The sequence below is a fragment of the Triticum aestivum genome, chromosome 1B (genome assembly GCF_018294505.1).
Source record: "Triticum aestivum cultivar Chinese Spring chromosome 1B, IWGSC CS RefSeq v2.1, whole genome shotgun sequence".
Taxonomy (NCBI): Eukaryota; Viridiplantae; Streptophyta; class Magnoliopsida; order Poales; family Poaceae; genus Triticum; species Triticum aestivum.
Genome location: NC_057795.1, coordinates 115,330,801 through 115,353,665, shown reverse-complemented (window position 1 = coordinate 115,353,665; position 22,865 = coordinate 115,330,801).

The following is a 22,865-nucleotide window of genomic DNA, read 5'->3' as shown; positions in this document are numbered from 1 at the left end:
CAAAAGTTATAGCAGGCATATAGATGAACCAGAGGTGTCTAGCAGTGCACGGTGCCGCATTGTCCCTCAAGGGCCTAATCCGGTGCATGGTGATATGAACGCTCAGGACGTGGTGGATAATGGCAGAGCATGAAGGGAGGCCGCTTTAGCAGCACAACATACGGGTCGATACCAACCCACCCCGGTTCACCCAACAACATTAGTGGACCGAGGCGTCGGAGTTGCTTTCAGCTTGTGGGGAGTGCCGTGCCTTATTCCGGCTCTCCGTAATGTGCGATTGCCTAAGGATTTCAAGGGCCCGCGTAAGGTGCCTAATTACACCACTGATCAGCCACCCGAGGCGGGGTAGAAAGTTATGAGATGGCAATGGAGATGCTGGACATTGATGAAGCGGCTTGTGCAAAGTACTTCACGATGATGTTGGAAGGAACAACCCGCACTTGGTTGAAAAATTTGCCACCTAATTCCATCGAGTCATGGGACCAGTTGAAGGCCCGGTTTATAGCCAATTTCAAGGACACATGTAAGCAGCCTATGTCCCTTGTGGATCTCGACGCTTGTGTGCAAGGGGAGAACGAGTCAACAACTCATTGGGTGCGCCGGGTTTCAGAAGTCTTGTATTCATCAGACCGTATTAATGCCGGCTCAGCAATCATCACTTTGGAGCGTAATTGCCGGTTTAAGTCACTAAAGATGAAGTTGGGATGGCTCAAGCGCCAATGCAATGACATGGGCACCCTCATGGCCGCCTTTCAAGTATGTCGATTCTGATAATACCAAGGATCCCGATTCTGATGAGGAGAAACCAGAGAAGGGAAAGAAGAACGGCGGTGCAAAGGGACAACAGCACAACCAGGGAGGCCATGGGAATAACGGTAAGCGTAAAGCGGATTCAGATTTTGTCGCTAATGCTAATGTGCAGCGTCGTAAGGGTAAACCGCCCTAGCACGGTGGCGGAATGAATCTAGAGCGTTTGTTGAATCAGCCCTGCCCAAAGCATGGGACCAATGAGGTTCCTGCAACGCATCTCTAGAAGGATTGTCACATTATGAAGGAGTTCAAAAACTCTGATATTTTCCAGTATGATCAGGGTCCATCGGGCGGTTCAGGTCCATGTTTTCATAGTGGCGGCGGTTCAAACTCTGGATTTTAGAATAATCAGGGCAACCAGAGCAACCAGGGTGGTAATAACCAGCAGGGTAATCAAGGAAATCAGCGGCAGTCGGGTTACCAGAGTCACCCAAAGCAGTTGAATGGTGGGCAGTACCATGTGTTCATCACTAGTTTGTGCAAGCGTGATCAGAAGCTTCACAAGAGGGCTGTTAATGCTGTTGAACCGGCGGTACCACGTTACCTGCGGTGGTCCGAGCAACATATTGTATGGAGCAGAGAGGATCATACGCCCCGGGTTGACAATCCGGGTCACCTGGCTTTGGTAGTGGCACCTCAGGTGGGAGGTTATAAGTTCACCAAGGTACTCATGGATGGAGGGAGCAGTATCAACATTCTGTATTATAAGACTTTCCGTCGCATGGGGTTGACAGACAAGAGTCTTAAACCGTCCAATACTATTTTCCATGGTGTGGTACCAGGTAAATCGACATATCCTGTTGGTGAGATCGCTTTGGAAGTTGTGTTTGGTGATGAACATGATTCCTGGTCGGAGACCTTGGCCTTTGAAGTGGTGAGGATCCAGAGCCCGTACCACGCACTGTTTGGGCGACCGGCTTATGCAAAGTTCATGGCGAGGCCTTGTTATATTTACTTGCAACTCAAGATGCCGGGTGATAAAGGGACCATTATGGTTCACGGAAGTCGTAAAATCGCTTTGGATTGCAAGGAAGGTGATGCGGCCTATGCTGAGTCGGTTTGTGCTACAGAGGAGCTGAAGTTTTATAAGGAAAATGTTGATCCGGCAGACATGACCCCTCTTAAGAAGCCTGCCACTAAGCATGACCCAACCCTGCATTTCAAACCGGCTGATGAGACTAAACTTGTTGACTTTGTTCCTGGCGATTCATCCAAGCAGTTTAGCATCAGCACAAATCTGGATCCGAAATAGGAAAGCGCGCTCATCGAGTTCATCCGTGAGAACCGGGACATTTTTGCATGGAAGCCCTCTGACATGCCAGGTGTACCGAGGGAACTCGCTGAGAACACTCTCAATATTGATCCCAAGTTTAAACTGGTCAAGCAATTTCTTCGTCGCTTTAACGAGGAAAGACGCAAGGCAATTGGTGAAGAGGTAGCCCGGCTGTTGGCTGCTGGGTTTATCGTTGAAGTGTTTCACCCTGAGTGGTTGGCTAATCCGGTGCTTGTTCTTAAGAAAAACGGCACTTGGCGCATGTGTGTGGATTACACAGATTTGAACAAAGCTTGTCCGGCCGATCCTTTTGCTCTCCCGCGTATTGATCAGATCATTGATGCAACGGCGGGTTGTGAGCGTTTGAGTTTTTTGGATGCTTATTCAGGCTATCATCAGATCAAAATGGCAGTTAAGGACCAGGAGAAGACCGCCTTCATCACTCCCTTTGGAGCCTTCTGCTATGTTTCTATGCCCTTTGGGCTCAAGAGTGCCCAGGCAACTTATCAGCGCTGTGTACAGAATTGTCTTCACACTCAGATTGGGCGCAATGTTCATGCCTATGTTGATGACATTGTGGTAAAATCCAAGAAGGAGGAGACACTGATAGATGATCTCAAGGAGACCTTTGACAATCTGCGGGTTTACAAGATGATGCTCAATTCGGACAAGTGTGTCTTTCGTGTTCCAGCAGGCAAGCTTCTAGGCTTTCTGGTGTCCAACAAAGGCATTGAGGTTAATCCAGAGAAGATCAAAGCGATTACATATTTGGCTAAACCGGCGTGCATCAATGATGTTCAGCATCTAGCAGGGCGGATTGCAGCCCTAAGCCGGTTTATCAGCCGTTTGGGAGAGAAGGCGATCCCTCTATATCAGATGTTGAAGAAAACAGACACCTTTGTCTGGAGTGATGCGGCTAATGCGGCGTTTGAGGACTTGAAGCGGTAGTTGGCTGAACAGCCGGTCCTTGCTGCTCCGGTTGACATGGAGCCCTTGTTGTTGTACGTGTCTGCTAATGCCCGTGCTATCAGTGTGGCAATTGTGGTGGAGTGCAAGGAGGCTAGTAAGGAGTACCCGGTTCAACGTCCGGTTTACTATATCAGTGAGGTGCTTATCGAGTCAAAGCAGCGATATCCGCATTGGCAGAAGCTCGTATATGGGGTTTTTATGGCAAGTCGGAAGCTCAAACAATATTTCCAAGGCCATCCCATTATGGTTGTCAGTTCAGCTCCGTTGGGTGATATAATTCAGAACAGGGAAGCAGCTGGCCGGGTTGCAAAATGGGCAATTGAACTTGGTCCACATGGTCTGAAGTATGTGCCCCGAACAACCATAAAATCTCAGGCACTTGTGGACTTCATCAATGACTGGACCGAGTTACAAGCGCCAGAGGACAAACCGGATAATACATACTGGACTATTCACTTCGATGGATCCAGACAATTGGAGGGCTCGGGGGTTGGAGTTGTTCTTACTTCCCCTCGAGGTGATAAGATTCGTTATGTCCTCCGTTTAATGTTCTCCTATACTAACAATGCAGCTGAGTATGAGGCTCTACTCCATGGCTTCGCATGGCCAAGGAGATGAACTTAAGCCGGGTACGATGCTTTGGAGACTCTGATCTGGTGGCTCAGCAAGTTTCTGGCAGTTGGGATTCTAAGGATCCACTTATGGCGGCTTACAGACGTGAGGTGGATATTGTGGCGGGTTACTTCAAAGGGTATCAGGTTGAGCATATCGATCGACCCAAAAATGAAGCAGCAGATGCTTTAAGCCGGCTTGGATCTCAGCGTAAATCGGTACCTCCCAATACCTTTTTAGATATCTTGCATAACCCGTCTGTTAAGTTGCCTACAGAGGAGGATTTGGCTGTTCCTGATTCGGAGGCTCAATTGGTATCCGCTTTACATGTTGTGCTGGATTGGACGGTTCCATATCTGGCGTATATGAACTGGGGCGAGTTACCAGATGATGAAGTCCTGGCTCGGCAGATAGTCCGGCGGTCCAAGTCCATGGTTATTCACAATGGCGAGTTACACCGCTGCAGCGTTTCAGGCGTATTTCAGCATTGTGTTTCTCCGGAAGAAGGCCAAGAGATCCTACGGGAAATTCATGAAGGGGATTGTGGTCACCATGCCGGTTCAAAGTCCTTGGTTTCAAAAGCTTTTCGTCATGGATTCTACTGGTTGACAGCTCATGCTGATGCGGAGGATCTGGTAAAGCGATGTGACGCTTGTCAAAAGTTTTCACGCAGAGCCCATGTTCTGGCTCAAGAATTAAGGATGATTCCCATCACTTGGCCGTTTGCTACTTGGGGGCTTGACATGGTGGGACCCTTTAAATGCTCCAAGGATAAGAAGACCCACCTGCTGGTGGCGGTTGACAAGTTTACCAAGTGGGTTGAAGCGGAGCCTGTCAGCAAGTGTGATGCGGCTACGACGGTTCAATTTCTCAAAAACATTATCTTCCGCTTTGGTTTTCCACACAACATCATCACGGATAATGGCACAAACCTCTCTAAAGGTGAGATGGAAGATTTTTGTCAGAGAGAACACATCCGGCTTGACTTAGCATCTGTGGCGAACCCCCAGACCAATGGTCAAGCGGAGAGAACTAATCAAGAAATCTTGAAGGGTATTAAACCCCGGCTTATGGTCCCTTTAAAGCGGATGCCGGGTTGTTGGGTGGAGGAATTACCTTCTATGTTATTGAGCATCAACACCACTCCTAACAGATCAACGGGTTACACGCCTTTCTTCATGGTGTACGGGGCAGAGGCGGTCCTCCCAAGTGATATTCGTCACGATTCGCCCCGGGTTGCTAATTATGTTGAAGCAGACAATGAGCAAGCACGCCAGGAGGCGTTGGACCTGTTAGATGAAAAATGGGATATGGCTTTAGCCCGTTCGGCGGTTTATCTGCAAGACCTACGGCGTTATCACAACCACCGGGTCAGGACACGGACCTTTCAAGAAGGCGATTTGGTGCTCCGGCTCATCCAGGATCAAACCGACATGCACAAGTTATCCCCACCTTGGGAAGGGCCCTTTGTGGTCAGCAAAAATCTGCACAACGGATCATACTACCTCATTGACGTTCGAGACAACTCATGCACTTCTGAGGAGGAGACCCGGCGGCCGTGGAACATAGCTCTCCTACGGCCTTACTACACTTGAGCCATAGGCTTTTCTTATGTACATATTTCGACAATGTATATATTATGATCAATAAAATAAACCAGCATCCTTGCTATAAGCAGGGACTCTGCTGTTTTTTCTCAAATATCCTTTGAGTTACATGGGGGCTTCAGTTGCCAAAGTGGAGTACTACCTGTTATACTTGCTATCATGCCACATTACAGCTTGGGAGCTTCACACCCAAGGGGCCAAAGAGAGTCTGGATGCTTTGCACAGCTCAAACATAGGCACCCAATGAGCACAGCTCATCACGTTACTTGGGGGATCTTTGTGTAAAGTAACAAAGAGTTCGAAAGGACCCTTGTAGCCGGGTATCGACCCACGGCTTGGAAGCCTGGTATATTTACCTAAAACCCCGGGTTAACCTGCCTTCATCAAGTAAGCCACTCCTATCCAGGTAATCCTAGCATGAACCTCCGAACATTTGACAGTTACTCTCATTGAGACCCTGAACTTGTCAAAGTTAAAACGGTGATTGGTTAGTTGGAGGCCCATCTTAAAAGGCTTTGTCAAATGGTTTAACTCAGCGGCCTAGCAGCCCATGAAAAGCCTGGAATTTGGGCCTGGTAGCCCTCGAAAAGCCTCGACTACACGGTTTTATTTGCGTTTGTCATTATTTTTCTTTTGATGACTTCTATGTTAAACAGGTATCTTTGATCTGGTATGGCTTTTCAGTCATCATTAACCTGGTGTTTGTTAACCCAGCTTAGATATGAACTAAAAATTGACGAGCCTTATTATTAAACTGGAGTTTATTAACCCGGCCTGGCTTTGACTACTTGTCGCCAGTTTTGATCATCTGGTGTTCATCATAAGCCGGCATGACTTATACACCATCAGTACAAGGTGAGGTTGTACAAAATTCAAGATTTGGGTCTTCACCCTTAATTCAATCAACGTTGGTAAACCAACTAAAGTGATATCACATCACAGGTATGAGTTATTTCATATTTCTTAAGGTTTGATTGTCAATCAGGCTTTATCTTGGGTATTATGACCCGTCCAGCGGTAAACCGCCAGGACAAACTTTCTTTCTGCAGGATTCAGAGTCGTGTTATCACAGCATAAGCAAACATTGCATGTGTTATGGCGGTTCAACACAACTAGTGCATCAGCACAACAAACCACCAAGTTTTAACTAGCCTATTACAAGGCACTTTGAGGCCCAGAAAGCTGATTGTTCTTGCACACTAAAATTTTATCACAGAAACATAAATGCCGGATCAAGACTCGTTGCCCGGACGACGTGAAGTGGAAGGATCTTCAGGCGCCGGTTCAACCTCCTCCTCTCCACCCAGTGGTTGGAAGTCATGGGTGGTCCAGTCAATCCGGGTTAACGCCTGAAAGACAGCCTCTTCACCTATCAGATTGGACGGGTCATTACCAGGGGCGTAAGTGTGCTGATGAATTGGCGGGATAAGATTTTCTGTCTCTGTCACCGTCGTGTCAACTCGATGGTTCTCTTCATCATAAAAAGACCGATGAACAGTAAGGCTGGCTTCTGCAGCCAGTTGACTGGACAGTGGACGCATCTCCTTTGTCAGAGCTTTGAGTGTGTCATTATCAAATGCTGATTCGTCTGCCTGTTCATCTGGAAATCCCTTGGCAATATCAACTGGATCCAAGTCAAATATCCATGCTTTGGCCCGGGTCAGTGCCAGTAAAGCGCCAGCCCTGGCAGCAGACCGCTTCACTTCCTCTACCTGGGCCGGTGTCATGGATAAACTCGCTAAGGTATCCTTGATCAGTGTTGGTGCCGGTTTGTTATAGGAGACTGCAGAAATAACCCGTTGGGCACCGGTGTATAGTTGTTCAATCAGTGTATAAGCCGCCTTCAATTTCATCTGCATATCTGTGCCCAGATGAGCAATGCGATGGCCTGCGACGATTTAAGAAATTTAAGTTAAACCAGCGGAGTTCATAGTACTACAGAGCACGTGTTCTAAGGTACTTACCAAACACGACAGCTGTGATGGAATTCACTTGATGCTTCAAACCCGTCAGCTCTTCTTCAACCGGTTTAAGGGCTACTTCAGCATCTTCCGCCCACTTCAATAAAACAGCCCTTTCAGTCTCCCAGTTGGTGCGATCTGTTTTGAAGCCCTCTTTATGTTTTTCCATGGTTGCCAGGGCACCCTTGAGCTATTCTTTGGCTTTAGAGGTTTCTTCTTGCTGTAGCTTGAGGATTTCTTGGAGATCGGCGGTTTGGGACTCTTTGGTCTTCATGTCAGCCTGCAAAGTAAGATGATACAACAGTTACATATTTCTTAAAGTCCCAAGCACATAATCAATTAAACACTTGGCACTTGGGGGCTAATTAGGATTGCTTTTTAAAGTGAATATTTGTCAAAGTCCCAAGGCTCAATCCAGGTATTAAGCTTAGCACTTGGGTGCTAATGTACGTTCAGTGTCATAAAGGAAAGGCTGTTCAACAGGGACATACAGTCCCGGTTTGTCTTCAAGAAGACAAAACGACCCTTGGGAGTTACTACGATTGAAGTGTTCTTTACATCAAAGACCCGGCTTATCTTCAGGAGATAAACCGACCCTTGGGGGCTACAATGGAAAAACTACAGGATTGAACAAGTTTCAAAAGTATTCATACCTCATAACGCTCCTTCATCAGATTTACCAAACCATCTTCCAGGTCGCGGCTGGTGTACATACGGTTTAAATAACCAGAATGAAGCTCTTCAGCGCTTAGATTGACATAGTGGGATAAATCCGTCTTCCCCTTCCCCTTGCCCATAGCGGCGAATTCCTCCTTAGCGGTATGTTTGGCCAAGATAACCGGATTGGCAGGACTGGTGTGACCCGTGCCAGTAATTACAACATCATCATCATCATTCTTTGATGGGCTTGGCGGTTTGCTGGCACCCCTGGCTGGGCTTGGCGGGTTAGCTGCCGGGCTTGGCAGATCAGCAGCCGGACTTGGTGGAGGGGTAGTACGAGGGCTCGACGGATCAGTATGGATTGCTGGATCAGCCTTTGGTGGATTAGCCTCAGTATTTGCACCTTGCGGGATGGAATCATCCATAACATCAGTACATATACCGGTGTCCTTAGCAGCCCTCTCCAGTTCCGCTTCACCAATGAGGGCACTAGTTTTATCCTTCTTCCTCAGGCGAGCTTTGGCACTGTGACATCACAACAAAGATTAGCACGGTAAACCGAACTGTGAAGGACAAACATGAAGAGTAATGTACTTACCCAGGAACGGTTTTTAGGGGAGGCAGCTGAGTGGTTGATGAGCCGCCAGACGAGTTGGAAGACGCCTGGTAATTGGGATCAGACGGATTAAGTGGGTCTCTGAAGAAACCCTTCGAAGGATAAAGTTTTTCAGGAGAACAAGTAACCTCTGGGCGACATTTCTGGTTTGTCGTATCCGGTAAACCGGAAGAGGTGATCTGCTGGCCACTGTGCCGGGTTGTCCGATGTTCTTCAGCTTGCTGTGTCTTCAAAGAAAATTTTGGATCCAGATAAGCAAGAGGGGTGAGAGTATTTCACTTTCCGAACTGTACGGCAAAATCTTTGAACCGGCACAAGATCTGAATCGGAGGAAAGAGAGATTACCTCAACATGGTCTGCATGACTGGCTGCCGCATCATCCTGAGAATAGTTATTCTCAATAAGATGTATGGCAAAGGAACCAAGTGAATCAAGTTCTACCTCTGGATCTGATTCGTCAACATCTTTCGGTGGATCAGAAGATTCGGCGGTTTTCTTCTTGCCTGCTTTCTTGATGACTTTGGTCTTTTGACGAGCCCTCACCGGTTTAGTCCGTTTCCAGAAAGAGCTGTTGGCCTGTAAGAATTAAAGGAAAGGAGTCTCAACACATTATTAAAGCACAGGTGAATAGTGAGCATTAAATTAAAATTACCGCTGGCGGTTTGTTGGTGGCGCAAAAAGGTGGCAACCCGGTTTGGCTGCATGCAGAGATTGTTTCATCAAGCATCTTCTTCACACATTCAGTAACTTCAAGGTCTGTCATCACCATCTCGTGATACCGTTGAGGATCTTTGATGTTGCCAGTATATTCGTGCATCAATCCGGGACGGCGGCTTAAAGGCAGAATGCCCCAGGAAACCCTGCAGCGGATGAGATCAATACCAGTCAATTCGTTGGCCATGAGGGCCCGGAGCTTGGCGATTTGAGGAGCAAAGGTTTTTCGCTCTGCGGCGGAGAAGCGTGAAGGTAATGGGTGGCTGTTGCTAAGCCGGTGTGGGCGGTAACCCGACAAAGGATTTTCTCCGTCAGGGGCAGTGTTCTGGCAATAAAACCAAGTTTGGTTCCAATCTTTAGGGTGACTATGGTGTTTTGCATGAGGGAAATCAACTTCTTTCCTTTTCTGGATTGAAACGCCACCAAGTTCTGTGTTGGGATCATCAGAGAACTCCGTACGGTGGTTCAAATGGAAAAAATCCCGGAACAACTCCACAGATGGTTCTTCCTGAAGGTAGACTTCACAGAATACTTGAAAGTTGCAGATATTGGACACGAAGTTCGGTCCCATATCTTGTGGATGGAGTTGGAAGCTTGCGAGGACATCCCGAAATTTTTTTGATCCGGGGGACTAAATCCCCAGTCTAAGTGTTGCATAAATACAATCACTTCTCCATCTTGAGGTTTAGGAGGGCATTCAGAATCCGGAACACGCCAATGAAGGACCCTTTTTGAGGCTAAAGCGCCAGTGGTGACATATCCATCGATTTGTATCTCAGTGACCTTGGACGGAACCCAATTGCAGGCAGAGAATTGTTTGGCCATTCCGGATGAAAAACTGTGAAAGGAAAAGTAAAGGCCGGTTTACAATTAACGGTTTACGCATATTATTTAGTGTTAAACCGGCAATTGCCGTCCAAATTCAGTTGGCGGTTTAAGAGAGGGCTAATGGTATATGGAGGATTGGTTATCAAAGGTTAAACCGCCCATAGACAGCAGGGCCAGGGTTCAAAATCTACTAAGTGTTACAAAAACAGGTTTCACAATTTTGCAGTACAATTTTGGATCTACCATGGATAACTAAGAAAATATTCCTGAACCCTAAAATGGTGCTAGGAGGAACAGTGACGAACCAGACAGAGCTTATTCAGAAGCAGAATGATGCTATGGTTGGGAGAAGTGACAACATGAATCTAGCCGCAGTTTAAAACTCTCAGGCGTACATAGATATACTCAGTACAAAGACATGAGCGTACATGGATGAACTCGAGAATCCTAATGAAGATCTAGGGTTACGAGGCATGAGCGTACCAGGGCCACTTGGCGGCGGAGGATCGCGACAGGGTCTCTGGAACAAACAGGTCGATGCAGCGGCCTGGGTCGGTGCAGATCCGAAGAGCGACGGCGGCGGCGACGTGGAGGTACTTTGGGTCGCGAGGAAGAAGATGAGAAGAAAGAGGAGAAAGAGGAAAGGGCCCGTCGGGCTTATTTATAATAAGGCAGAGGATAAGTGTCAGGCACGATATTCGAGGAGTCCAAAGCGGCAAGTGGCACAGTTGTCGCCTGGATTTCCTGGATGACATTAAATGAAGGGAATCTTTTTGTTCATTTTTTTACAAAGATGACGTCATGATGATCCGTTGCTGTGTCTAGAGGATGATGTCACGGCGGTTTAAAAGGGGAAGACATCATGTCGGTTTATGAGAAATGAAGGAAGATGTTTACAGGAATTTTCTAAGTGTTGAAGATTGACATGAATAGGTTCAAATCAATCTGGGGCCTAATGTTGGGGATATAACTACTGAGTGTAAACCTCCCAGGAGGGGCCGGTTCACCCTCAACTATATTGAAGCCCACGAAGACTCTGAAGACGGTGCTTTACTATGAAGCTTAGAGGTCCGCAGCCCAAAGGCGGATTAGGGGCCATAGTGGTAAACCGCCATAGTCATGTAACTTGTGTTGTAAGATAAGGAAAGGAGAGACCGAGCCGAACACTTGTATGAGTCGGCCTCGGGGCTCTGTAGACCGGCCGGGCATCAACTCGTGTATATAAGGGGACGACCCGACGGCGGTTCAGGGACAAGAAAGACAACTCGATAGCCAGGCATAGTTTGTTTAGCTCCCTGGTTAGCGAGACCCCAATAATCCCATCACAACTAGACGTAGGCCTTTACCTTCATCGAAGGGGCCGAACTAGTATAAAATCCCTCGTGTCCTTTGTCCGGTTAAACCCCTTTAAGCTAACCCATCGCGATGGCTCCACGACTAAGTCCTTACTAGAGGACATCTGACATGATATTTCCACGACATTATCGGTAACAAAGATATGTGAAGTGGAAAAAGTAGGGTCATGTTTCATTCTAGCATTCAGAGTCTTTTGTTTTAGCTTAGCTAGTAGTTTCTTAAGATCTGATCTATCATTGCAAGCAAGAAAATCTCTAGCAGTTTCTTCATCTGTAACATAACCCTCAGGAACAACATGCAATTCATAATTAGGGGGAGAACCTTCATCATCGCTTTCATCAATAATTTCATTCTCATTAATTTCATTCTCCCTAGCCCTAGTAAGTTGTTCATCAAGAAATTCACCTAATGACACAGTAGTATCAACCATAGAAGTAGTTTCATCATAAGTATCATGCATAGCAGAAGTGGCATCATCAATAACATGCGACATATCAGAATTCTTAGCAGTAGCAGGTTTAGGTGTCACAAGCTTACTCATAACAGAAGGAGAATCTAGTGCAGAGCTAGATGGCAGTTCCCTACCTCCCCTTGTAGTTTAGGGATAAATTATTGTTCTTTGATCTTTCAAGTTCTTCATAGTGATCAGCATATATAAATCCCAAGTTACTAAAAGAATAGGTCTATGCTCCCCGGCAACGGCGCCAAAAATTTGTCTTGATAACCCAGAAGTGTAGGGGATCGCAACAACTTTCGAGGGCAGAGTATTCAACCCAAATTTTTTGATTCGACAAAAGGGGAGCCAAAGAATATTCTTAAGTATTAGCAGTTGAGTTTTCAATTCTACCACACCTAGATAGCTTAGTATCTTCATCAAAGTATTTAGTAGCGAAGTAGTATGATAGTAATGGTAACTATGGCAAAAGTAAAGATAGAAGTATTGTAGTGATTGTAACAGTAGCAACGGAAAAGTAAATATGCGAAGCACAATATATGAAAAGCTCGTAGGCATTAGATTAGTGATGGATAATTATGTCGGATGTGATTCCTCATGTAATAGCTATAACATAGGGTGACACAGAACTAGCTCCAATTCATCAATGTAATGTAGGCATGTATTCCGAATATAGTCATACGTGCTTATGGAAAAGAACTTGCATGACATCTTTTGTCCTACCCTCCCGTGGCAGCAGGGTCCTAGTGGAAAATAAGGGATATTAAGGCCTCATTTTAATAGAGTACCGGACCAAAGCATTAACACATAGTGAATACATGAACTCCTCAAACTACGGTCATCACCGAGAAGTATCCCGATTATTGTCACTTCGTGGTTGTCGGATCATAACACATAATAGGTGACTATAGACTTGCAAGATAGGATCAGAACTCACATGTATTCATGAAAACATAATAGGTTCAGATCTGAAATCATGGTACTTGGGCCCTAGTGACAAGCATTAAGCATAGCAAAATCATAGCAACATCAATCTCAGAACATAGTGGATACTAGGGATCAAACCCTAACAAAACTAACTTTATTACATGGTAAATCTCATCCAACCCATCACCGTCCAGCAAGCCTATGATGGAATTACTCACGCACGGCGGTTAGCATCATGAAATTGGTGATGGAGGATGGTTGATGATGATGATGGCGACGAATCCCCCTCTTCGGAGCCCCGAACGGACTCCAGATTAGCCCTCCCGAGAGGTTTTAGCGCTTGGCGGCGGCTCCGTATCGTAAAACGCGATGAAACTTCCTCTCTAATTTTTTTCCGTGAAACGGAACATATGGAGTTGGAGTTGAGGTCGGTGGAGCAGCAGGGGGCCCACGAGACAGGGGGCGCGCCCAGTGGAGGGGGTGCGCCCCCACCCTCGTGGATAGGGTGTGGGCCCCCTGGCCTTCATCTTTTTTGCCAGTATTTTTATATTTTCCAAAACTTATCTCCATGGATTTTCAGGTCATTCCGAGAACTTTTGTTTTTGCACAAAAATAACACCATGGCAGTTCTGCTGAAAACAGCGTCAGTCCGGGTTAGTTTCATTCAAATCATGCAAGTTAGAGTCCAAAACAAGGGCAAAAATGTTTGGAAGAGTAGATACGTTGGAGACGTATCAAGGGCCCAGAAAACTCAACTAGAGCCTGCTACCTTGACGCAGAGTGCGGCCCGGGCTAAAAGAATATACCCCAGCGAGTCACCTGACCAGCGGGCTACGGGCAGGAAGATCAAGCCCTTCATGGGACATAGGTCCGTTCATGACGAACTATTGGACAAACCCTGCCCGATCCATACTACTCCGCACACAGTCCCAAGCATAACCTCCGGGCATGCTGGGTACTCCGACAGGTAGGAAAAAGTGGAGAGTCAATCCTCACCACAACCCCAGAAGGATATTCACCGGAGAAGGACAACTTCAACGTCCTGACAGTCTTCGAGACTTTCTCCTCTAACAACCGGCGTAAACGGGTGCTCCGCAACCTCGCCGAAGTCCATCTAGTTACCGAACTGAGCCCATGGAACGACACGGCAATAACCTTTACGGCCAAAGACGAACCAAAGGCTCGGTCCGTCCGAGCACCTGCCACCCTGGTGCTAAACCCCATCTATGAGGACACACTTGATAAGATGCAGACGGATAGGTCACACATCAAGCAAAGTAACACCACCTTTCGAGGTATTATCCCCAGTCGAGAGGCACACTACTCGGGGAAAATCAAACTGGACGTGGTGTTCGACACACCTGAGAGCTATAGATCCGAAGAGTTGCTCTTACACATGGCCCCCTTTAACAGTGGGTATCACGCTATCCTCGGCCGGGACGCCTTCTCATGCTTTCAAGCCATACCCCATTATGGATACATGAAGCTCAAAATGCCCGGCCCTAATGGAATCATTACAATCTCAAGCGACCCGGACAAAGCTCTCCGTGCCGAAAAAAGACCGCATCCTTGGCCCTTGAGGCACTATCTGAAGCCCTCGTGGCAGAAGAATTAACCACCCTACGAGCTACGGTGGATAGGGGCAACGTGATCCTTGATAAGAGATCCAAGTCCACCTCTTTCAAACCAGCCGAGGAAATAATAAAATTCCAAGTGCACCCGATGGACCCCAATAAAACAGCATCCATCAGGGCACAGCTAGATCCGGCAATGGACGCCGCCCTACGTGCATTCTTGCGCGAGAATTGGGATATCTTCACCTGGCATCTTTCAGATATGCCCGGCATCCCACGCAGACTGGCCGAACATAGTATCAATATAATCAAGGGATTCAAGCCCGTGAAGCAGACACTACGGAGATTCTCTGGACCCAAACGTCAAGCCATGGGAGAAGAGCTAGCCAAGTTACTAGAGGCTGGGTTCATTAGGGAAATCAAACATCCGGATTGGCTAGCCAATCTGGTCATGGTCCCTAAAAAGGACAAATCATGGCGCATGTGTGTCGACTTCAAAGACCTCAACAAGGCTTGCCCCAAGGATCCCTTTCCCATTGCCCCGCATGGACCAAATTATCGACGCAACTGCAGGACATGATTCACTGTGTTTCCTCGACGCCTATTCCAGATACCATCAAATTAAGATCAAGGAATCAGACCAAGCTGCAACCGCATTCATCACCCCCTACAGTCCCTTCTGCTTCAATACTATGCCCTTCAGACTTAAAAATGTCTGGGCCACCTACCAGCGCATGATTCAAACATGCCTGGAAAAGCAAATAGGAAAAATAGTTGAAGCATACATGGAGGACGTGGTCATTAAAACAAAACATGTCGAATCACTGGTGGATGACCTTCGTCTCACCTTTGACAATCTCCGAACATACGACATCTGGCTTAATATGGAAAAATGCGTCTTCGGAGTTCCAGTCGGAAAGTTGCTAGGGTTCATTGTCTCCCATAGAGGAATTGAGGCAAATCCAGCAAAAATCTGAGCTCAGTCACAACTGGCCACGCCAACAGACCTAAAGCAGGTCCAGAAGCTAGCTGGGTGTGTAGCGGCTTTAAGCCGATTTATCTCCAAATTAGGAGAAAAGGCATTGTCATTATACAAGCTACTGCGCCATACTGTTAACTTCAAGTGGACGGCCGCAATCACAGCCCGATTGGAAGAAATAAAAGCCCTTCTCGCAAGCAACCCAATCTTGGCCGCACCTAGCATTGGAGATCCTATGTTATTATACATCTTAGCAACTAACCAAGTAGTAAGCGCCATCCTCGTCGTCGAGCGAGGGGATGGAGGGACATAAATTCCCCACCCAAAAAACCAGTTTACTATGTATCGGAGGTCCTGACACCTTGCCAATCCCGATACCCACACTATCAGAAGATAGCCTACATAGTCTTCATGGCGACTCGCAAACTTCGGCACTACTTTCAAGAGTGTTCGGTCACAGTGGCATCCGAGGTGCCACTGAATGACATAATTAATAATAGGTACGCCACTGGCCGCATAGAAAAGAGGGTCATCAAGCTATTACCGTTCAAAATCATATACAAGCCACGCCGGGCTATTAAATCCCAGGTACTGGCCGACTTTATAGCCGAACGGACGGAAGACGAACTCCCTAAAGAGTAGAACTCATATTCTAATTGGGTCATGTACTTCGATGGCTCCAAAATGCTGGTTGGACTGGGGGCTGGCGTAATCCTCACATCCCCCACTGGGGACACAGTCCACTACATATTGCAAATGATGTATACGAACTCTAATAATGCAGCCGAATACGAGGCGCTACTGCATGGTCTTTGTATGGCTGTCTCCATGGGCATACAATGCTTGGAGGTGCGTGGTGATTCAAACCTCGCAATTTCACAGGTCAACAGAGAGTTCGATGCAAAGGACCCGAAAATGATGGCATACCGAGATGCCATATTGAAAATGTCAGCTCGGTTCGACAGACTCGAGTTCCATCATGTCGCCCGCGAAAGTAATCAGGGACCCGACATCCTTGCTCTTATGGGCGCTAAATGCGACCCCGTGCCACCCAACACCTTCGTGGAGCGGCTCTTTAAGCCATCCGTGGTGTGGTAGGGTGAGAGCGGCGAAGGAAACACAGACCTGATCACACTCCCAACCGCCGAACACAATGCATACAACGTCAAGGGTTCGGATATCGAGATAACACCCTATGCTCATGAGTTCATGGCCGTTATCACGCCTTGGACTGAACCTCACTTGACCTACCTTAATAGACAAGAGCTCCCCGACGATCAAAACGAGGCGTGATGCATAGTTCGACGCTCCAAAGCCTTCAAAGTACATGAAGGTGAATTATATAAAAGAAGTACAACCAGAGTCCTTAAAAGGTGTATCTCCGAAGAGGAGGGAAGGCAGATCTTGGCAGAGATACATGCCGGTCTCGGCGGTCATCATGCTGTAGCCCACGCCCTTGTAAGCAAGGCATTTCGGATAGGCTTTTTCTTGCCTACGGTTCGAGCTGATGCTCAAGACCTTGTCCAACGTTGCGTGGGCTGTCAACTCTTCGCTAATCAGAGCCACATGCCTCCCACCGCATTAAGAACAATCCCCATTACTTGGCCCTTTGCGGTCTAGGGACTTGACATGGTTGGACCCCTTAAAGGGGGAAGCCACAAAAAGAAATACTTACTAGTCATGGTGGATAAGTTCACTAAATGGATAGAAGCCAAACCAGTCAAAAACAGCTGAGGCCAGACCAGTGATCGATTTTATATCAGGCATAGTCCACTGTTATGGTATCCCACACAGTATCATCACTGATAATGGCTCTAACTTCATAGCTGATGAGGTGAAAACCTGGTGCGCTAACTTGGCCATTAAAATCAACCATGCATCTGTATACCGCCCCCAAACGAACGACCAAGTCAAACGGGCCAATGGTCTGATCATGAGTGGTATTAAACCCAGACTAGTGCGCTCTTTACGAGAATCAGATAAGCACTGGGTTGAGGAACTCGATTCCGTACTCTGGGGACTCCGGACCATGCCCAATCGGATGACTAGATACACACCCATCTTTATGGTGTACGGCACAGAAGCTGTATTACCTTGTGATATTATTCATGACTCACCTAGAGTGCGCATGTACGAAGAGAAAGAAGACGAACTTGATCGGCAGGACAACCTGGATGGACTTGAAGAGGAGCGCGATGTAGCCAAGGCCCGTTCCGCATTTTATGAACAACAAGCCAGGCGTTACCAAAGCAAAGAAGTGCGGGCTAAAACATACAACATTGGAAAACTTGTTCTATGCCTCCCGGAGAAGGAAAAGGATAAGCTCAAACCCAAATGGGAGGGCCCCTTATTTATTGATGAAGTCCTTACTGGAGGAGCCTATCGCCTTCGCAATGCGGAGGATAATTGCCTTGAGCTGAACCCATGGAATGTCGCCCGCCTCCGAAGATTTTACGCGTAATTCGACCTCCTTAGGTCTAAGTTTAAAACTAGGTTTTTTCTGTTTTCTCTTTCTTTTTACCCTCTTTACCTTTCTCTCCTTATTTTGCGTGTTCGGATAAACCGCATTGTTGGGAGTACACATCCTTAAATGTATACATCCCTCCATACACGGGGGCTTCTTTTGAAAGAAGCATTTTATTACAAAGCTTACTAGCTTCTCGTATCTGTACTATCTGTTGTTTCTGCCATTTTATGCACCTCTATGACATAAATTTTGCCAAGTTGGGTTGCCTCGCTTCTGTGCATATACCCTATGTTCCCGATTGTTCGGCTAGGGTGTAAAGGTAGCACCTCTGCGATTGCTACAACCGGGTTATCCGGTGCTGTACCTCAGATGGGTGAAGCCAAAAGCTAGCGTTCTTAAGAAAATAATTGGGCGGCACATATTCAACAGGATGTTTTCAGAATAACGCATAAAACTGCTTGTCTGTACTACAGATACAAGCCCAGCCAAAGAAAAGGAACCCGTAATGAAACTATTTTTCTTGGAAGATGTTTCTTACGTTAAAAACTAATATAACATAACTTCGCCGAACACAGTTTGTCTGTTTGAGCAATATGACTGGATTGCCTAGTTTTCGACAATATCAAATGTTTACTAGTCAAACATAGTATGCGGAAACACTCCAACTTTTTGGTTCACAGGTGGAAGCCGAAGCTCTGTGATGAAAAAAATTTCATACAATTCGGCAAGAGATAAGTTTGGTCATAAAGTACATGGGTACATCAAATCGAACACTCACTCCCTTTCTATGCCATCTAGTAGGCTATCTAATTTACAATCCTGTTGCGAAAATTTCGCCGATGTCATCACTTTGTCATATACCAAGCTTACATGAATTTCCTTCCCGTCGGGTCCCCGCGGTCCAACTCTAGCCATATGGTTCGCGTCAAGACCAGTATAGCATGTATTCACCATGGCTCATGCCTCTTGAGTGGCTTCACGACAGGCCAATGTTTTACATAGCTCGAACCGACGCCGGGCACCCTTGAATAGATCAGCCAACCCTCAATGCTTTCTAGAGGGACGTTGGAAGGCCATACGGCTTTGGCCATATTCTTCATTGCCTTCCGAGCATGTTCGTGCAGCTTGGCCAGCTCCTTCAGAATGTCGCTCTGAAGAACTGGCATTTCCTCCTCGGGGCGGCCGGTTAACATACATGCATCAAACGAACTATCATATGCCGCATTATATGATTCTATTAATTATCCGGACGGTTCACAAGACATACCGAATATGCCACCCTTCAATTTCTGGTTGTCTTGTTGTGCCTCTAAGAGTTGAGCCTTCAGTTTTTTATCGTTGCCATAGTACATTGGGGCACTCTTTATTTCTTCAAGCTCCCGGGTCAGTGTGTTGTTCTTCTCCTTGAGAACATGTGGTCATCAAATGATCCTTAAATTGGTTTTGTTCACCCACTTTAAGTCTCGGGGGCTACTACTACTATCTATCCATTAATTTCCTAAATTTTTTTACCTGTATGTCCTTTGAGAACAGGCGAGCGACTGGTGAGTCCGTCCCAGACAGCTCGGACATATGCACCTACAGTGCTTAAGGTGTTAAACTCCGGTTTCGTTGAGGCAGGGGCGCATAAGGCTTCTTTTAAGTGACGATGCACTACAAAAAAATACACTTCCGTGATGATACGTGTTTGTCACAGTAGGTCATGTTTTCTGTCATGCATATACATCCATGACGATTTTATGACAGAGTCAATATAGTCATACATGTGCTGTCGTAGAAGTGTTCCATGATATTACCAAAATTATCATCATGAAAGTGTCCACTTCCATGACGATAAATCGTGTGTCATAGAATTGCTTTCGTCAAGGGTGACCGACACGTGGTATCCGGTTTTGGATCCATTAACCCGCAAACAACCATGACCAATGTCGATTTTCCACGACCAATGTCGATTTTCCACATGTAAAATTCTCACTGGCCGACGGAACCACGTGTCAGCTCCACGTTGGCACAGGTGTCACTCATCTAATGGTCGAGATGGGCCTATGATATGTTGACACGTGGACGGGCCCAAAAGTGGTCCATAAATTTTAAATGGGCCAGCCTAATTAAAGGTCCACAAGATTTAGCGGACCATAATGGGCTGACCCAGCTAAAGGCTCACAAGATTTTGCAGACCATAATGGGCCGGCCCAGCTAAAGGCCCAACATTCTCAGTTAAGGCCCGTACGGCTAGTGTGAAATCGGCCCGTCAATGGCCCATCCTAAACTTGTAATAATCGCGGCCCATGGTCACTTCTGGCCCGTTAACAGTCTGCTAACTATTTGGGCCGAATTATGGCCCGGTGTATTTCTGGCCTGTTAAAGGTCCTGCTTTATTTGGGCCGATATACAGGCCATTGAAACTTTCGGCCCATAAACCACCGTGAAGGATTTGGGTCATATTCGGCCATGTCTGACATTTGGCCTGTTAGAGGCCCACTATAGATTTGGTCCACTTTCAGCCTTTGTGATTTTCGGCCGGTTAACGTTGGACAAAATCCATGGGCCATATGTGGCCCAACATCACATCAGGCCCATTAACAGCCCATATAAAAATGACGCCAATCAAGCCCGACCGAACTTCTGGCCAATTAAAGGCCCATGTACTAGGTCGGCGCATTTACGGCCCATCCGAATTTCGGCTTGTGAAAGATCCGCATTGTAAATGGGCCACCATTTCGGCCTGCTAAGACCAGTGGGTTATTTGGCACAATCAGGGCCCAATCTCACTTTCGGCCTATTAAAGGCCCTTGTTTTTTATGGGCTCGAGATATTTACACATGTAAATGGCTTATTGTTACTGAGGGTTCAAATTATGTTTAGGCCTGTGAAAGGCCCAATATGGGCATAGGCCTACCAGAAAAATATGAAAGCTTATGCTGATTTAGGCCCTGATATTTTTAGTGGGCTACATGCAAATTTCGGCCCATAATCGTTTTTAGCCCAATTGAAATGGGCCCGACGAATGTTGGCATGTTGGGCTCCTACGAAGCTTTCAGCCGAATACATTACTAAGATAAACCTACATTATACAAAAATAGCGTCGTAATTACTATAGCCTTTGGCAGCATCATAAATGTTGTATCACAACAAAATAAATTCCAACCATACAACAAAAGGCCTATTGGCATAAATTTATAGTCCTTGCAGATAAAAGCACCATCAGATGTATAGAAGCACATAACATTTGACCTGAGTGCTAATGTTTCAGGCTGTAGAATCTGATGGAGCAACACGATCTTCACCTTTTTTCCACCATTGCTCTTGAACAACGAAGCAAATGTCTGATAGTCTGATTCAAAACCATTCATATCTTGACGACATTTGTCAACCACTATTCTTGCTTCCGAAACGACGTCCATTAGGGATTGGACTTGTGTCTGGAGCACAGATATATCACTCTGTCTAGCCGAAAGATTTTGTTCAGTAGGCGATTTGAACAAGGTTACCTTGAGAACCAACCCAAAATTACGCGGGAAGGTGCTTTTTGCACTGTTTGTTGAGAGATACTGACGCACTACAGCAAGAAGTGACATTGTTCCTGTTGTAGCCTTGTCACCTCAGGTGGTTGTGGTTGTTCAATCATTTGTTCCATAACTTGCTAAAAGTTTGAACTTGTAGATTAGTGTACCAGATAAGGTACTAATGAGACAAAAACAAACAAAGTAGGTTACACATTTATACATAAATTATTTTGGTGAACTACTGTAATACATTAGGATGTATTGTAGTGCCAACTACATAATGAAATCACTTTCGGAACATATGTCCATGTAGCATGCCTACTGTATTGTCTATTTCCTCACATTCGTTGACATCTAAGGATAAAGAGACATGTTTTAAAGTAGGATGAACATAGTATGACATCATTCATATTATGAGCAAACAGATATAAAACAAACATGATATTTTATCATTGTGTGCGCACGTGAACATAACAACTAGATTACATATCAAGACCAAAAGAATACCCTTCATCTCTTTCAAACCATGTAAGGTGAAATGATAAGACAACTGTGTATAAAAGTGAACAGAGTAACTGACATTGGCTGCAAACCAAGCAGTTAAGTGAACACATCACAATACCAATCAGTTCAAACGCAGGAGGAGTAAGGACTTACAACAACGACTTGAACTGGTATGCTCATGCCCTTCATCTTGCTGGTGTGGCAATCCTTGAAGATTTGCACTGCATTCGGTTCAGGTTCTTTTTGGTCCGCACAGGCTTTCCTCTGTATTTAGAACAAGTCAATATAGATACGATAATAAGGCACAGAAAAAAGAAGGAAGTAGCAGCTATTTACAACAGCCTCGCGGTGTGCAATTTAGCTATGAGATCCTATTATCTGTTGGAATTTCACTTTAGAACGGTTGGTCTTGTTCTTCAAATAGTTAGCCTAGAAGAAGATACACTTGTAAGCCACATACATAAATACAAGTTCAATATGTGGTATGATGAAATACATATAGCCTACCTGATACTTTGGATCAGACGAGTGTTTAACAAGGGTTGTCCAATCTTTATCTATAATATATTCCACTGGAGATGTTTGTGCGATTTCATTGTTAGCCTTGCCTTCAAAGTGAGATTTTCTAAGGTGGTACCGATACTGTCGCGGAGAAGACTGAAAAACATAAGTGCATGCTTGTTTAGTTGCATCATCTTTCGGATCCAACTTGAACCTCATCTGTTGAAAAAAGAATGTGAGTCTTATTAGGAGGAAGCTAGAAAGTATGGGACAAAGCAAGACAATATTCCTAATTGCGATAAATGGTCAAGGAAGTTTTAAACTGGGTATTGTCTTTCTCATTCCTGTACTGGATCCACGTTGGGAGGATACGTGCATGACACCTAACGACAACGGCTGCCTCTGATACTAACTTGGCTGACTCTGTAGTATAACGTGGCCTTTTTAAACCTACCTCAAAATGGATCTCCATTCTTGCTCCTTTAGGTTTTGTTAATCTATCAAGCATTATCCCTAATGTATGTTTCCGCTTGCGCCGTGGTGCTAG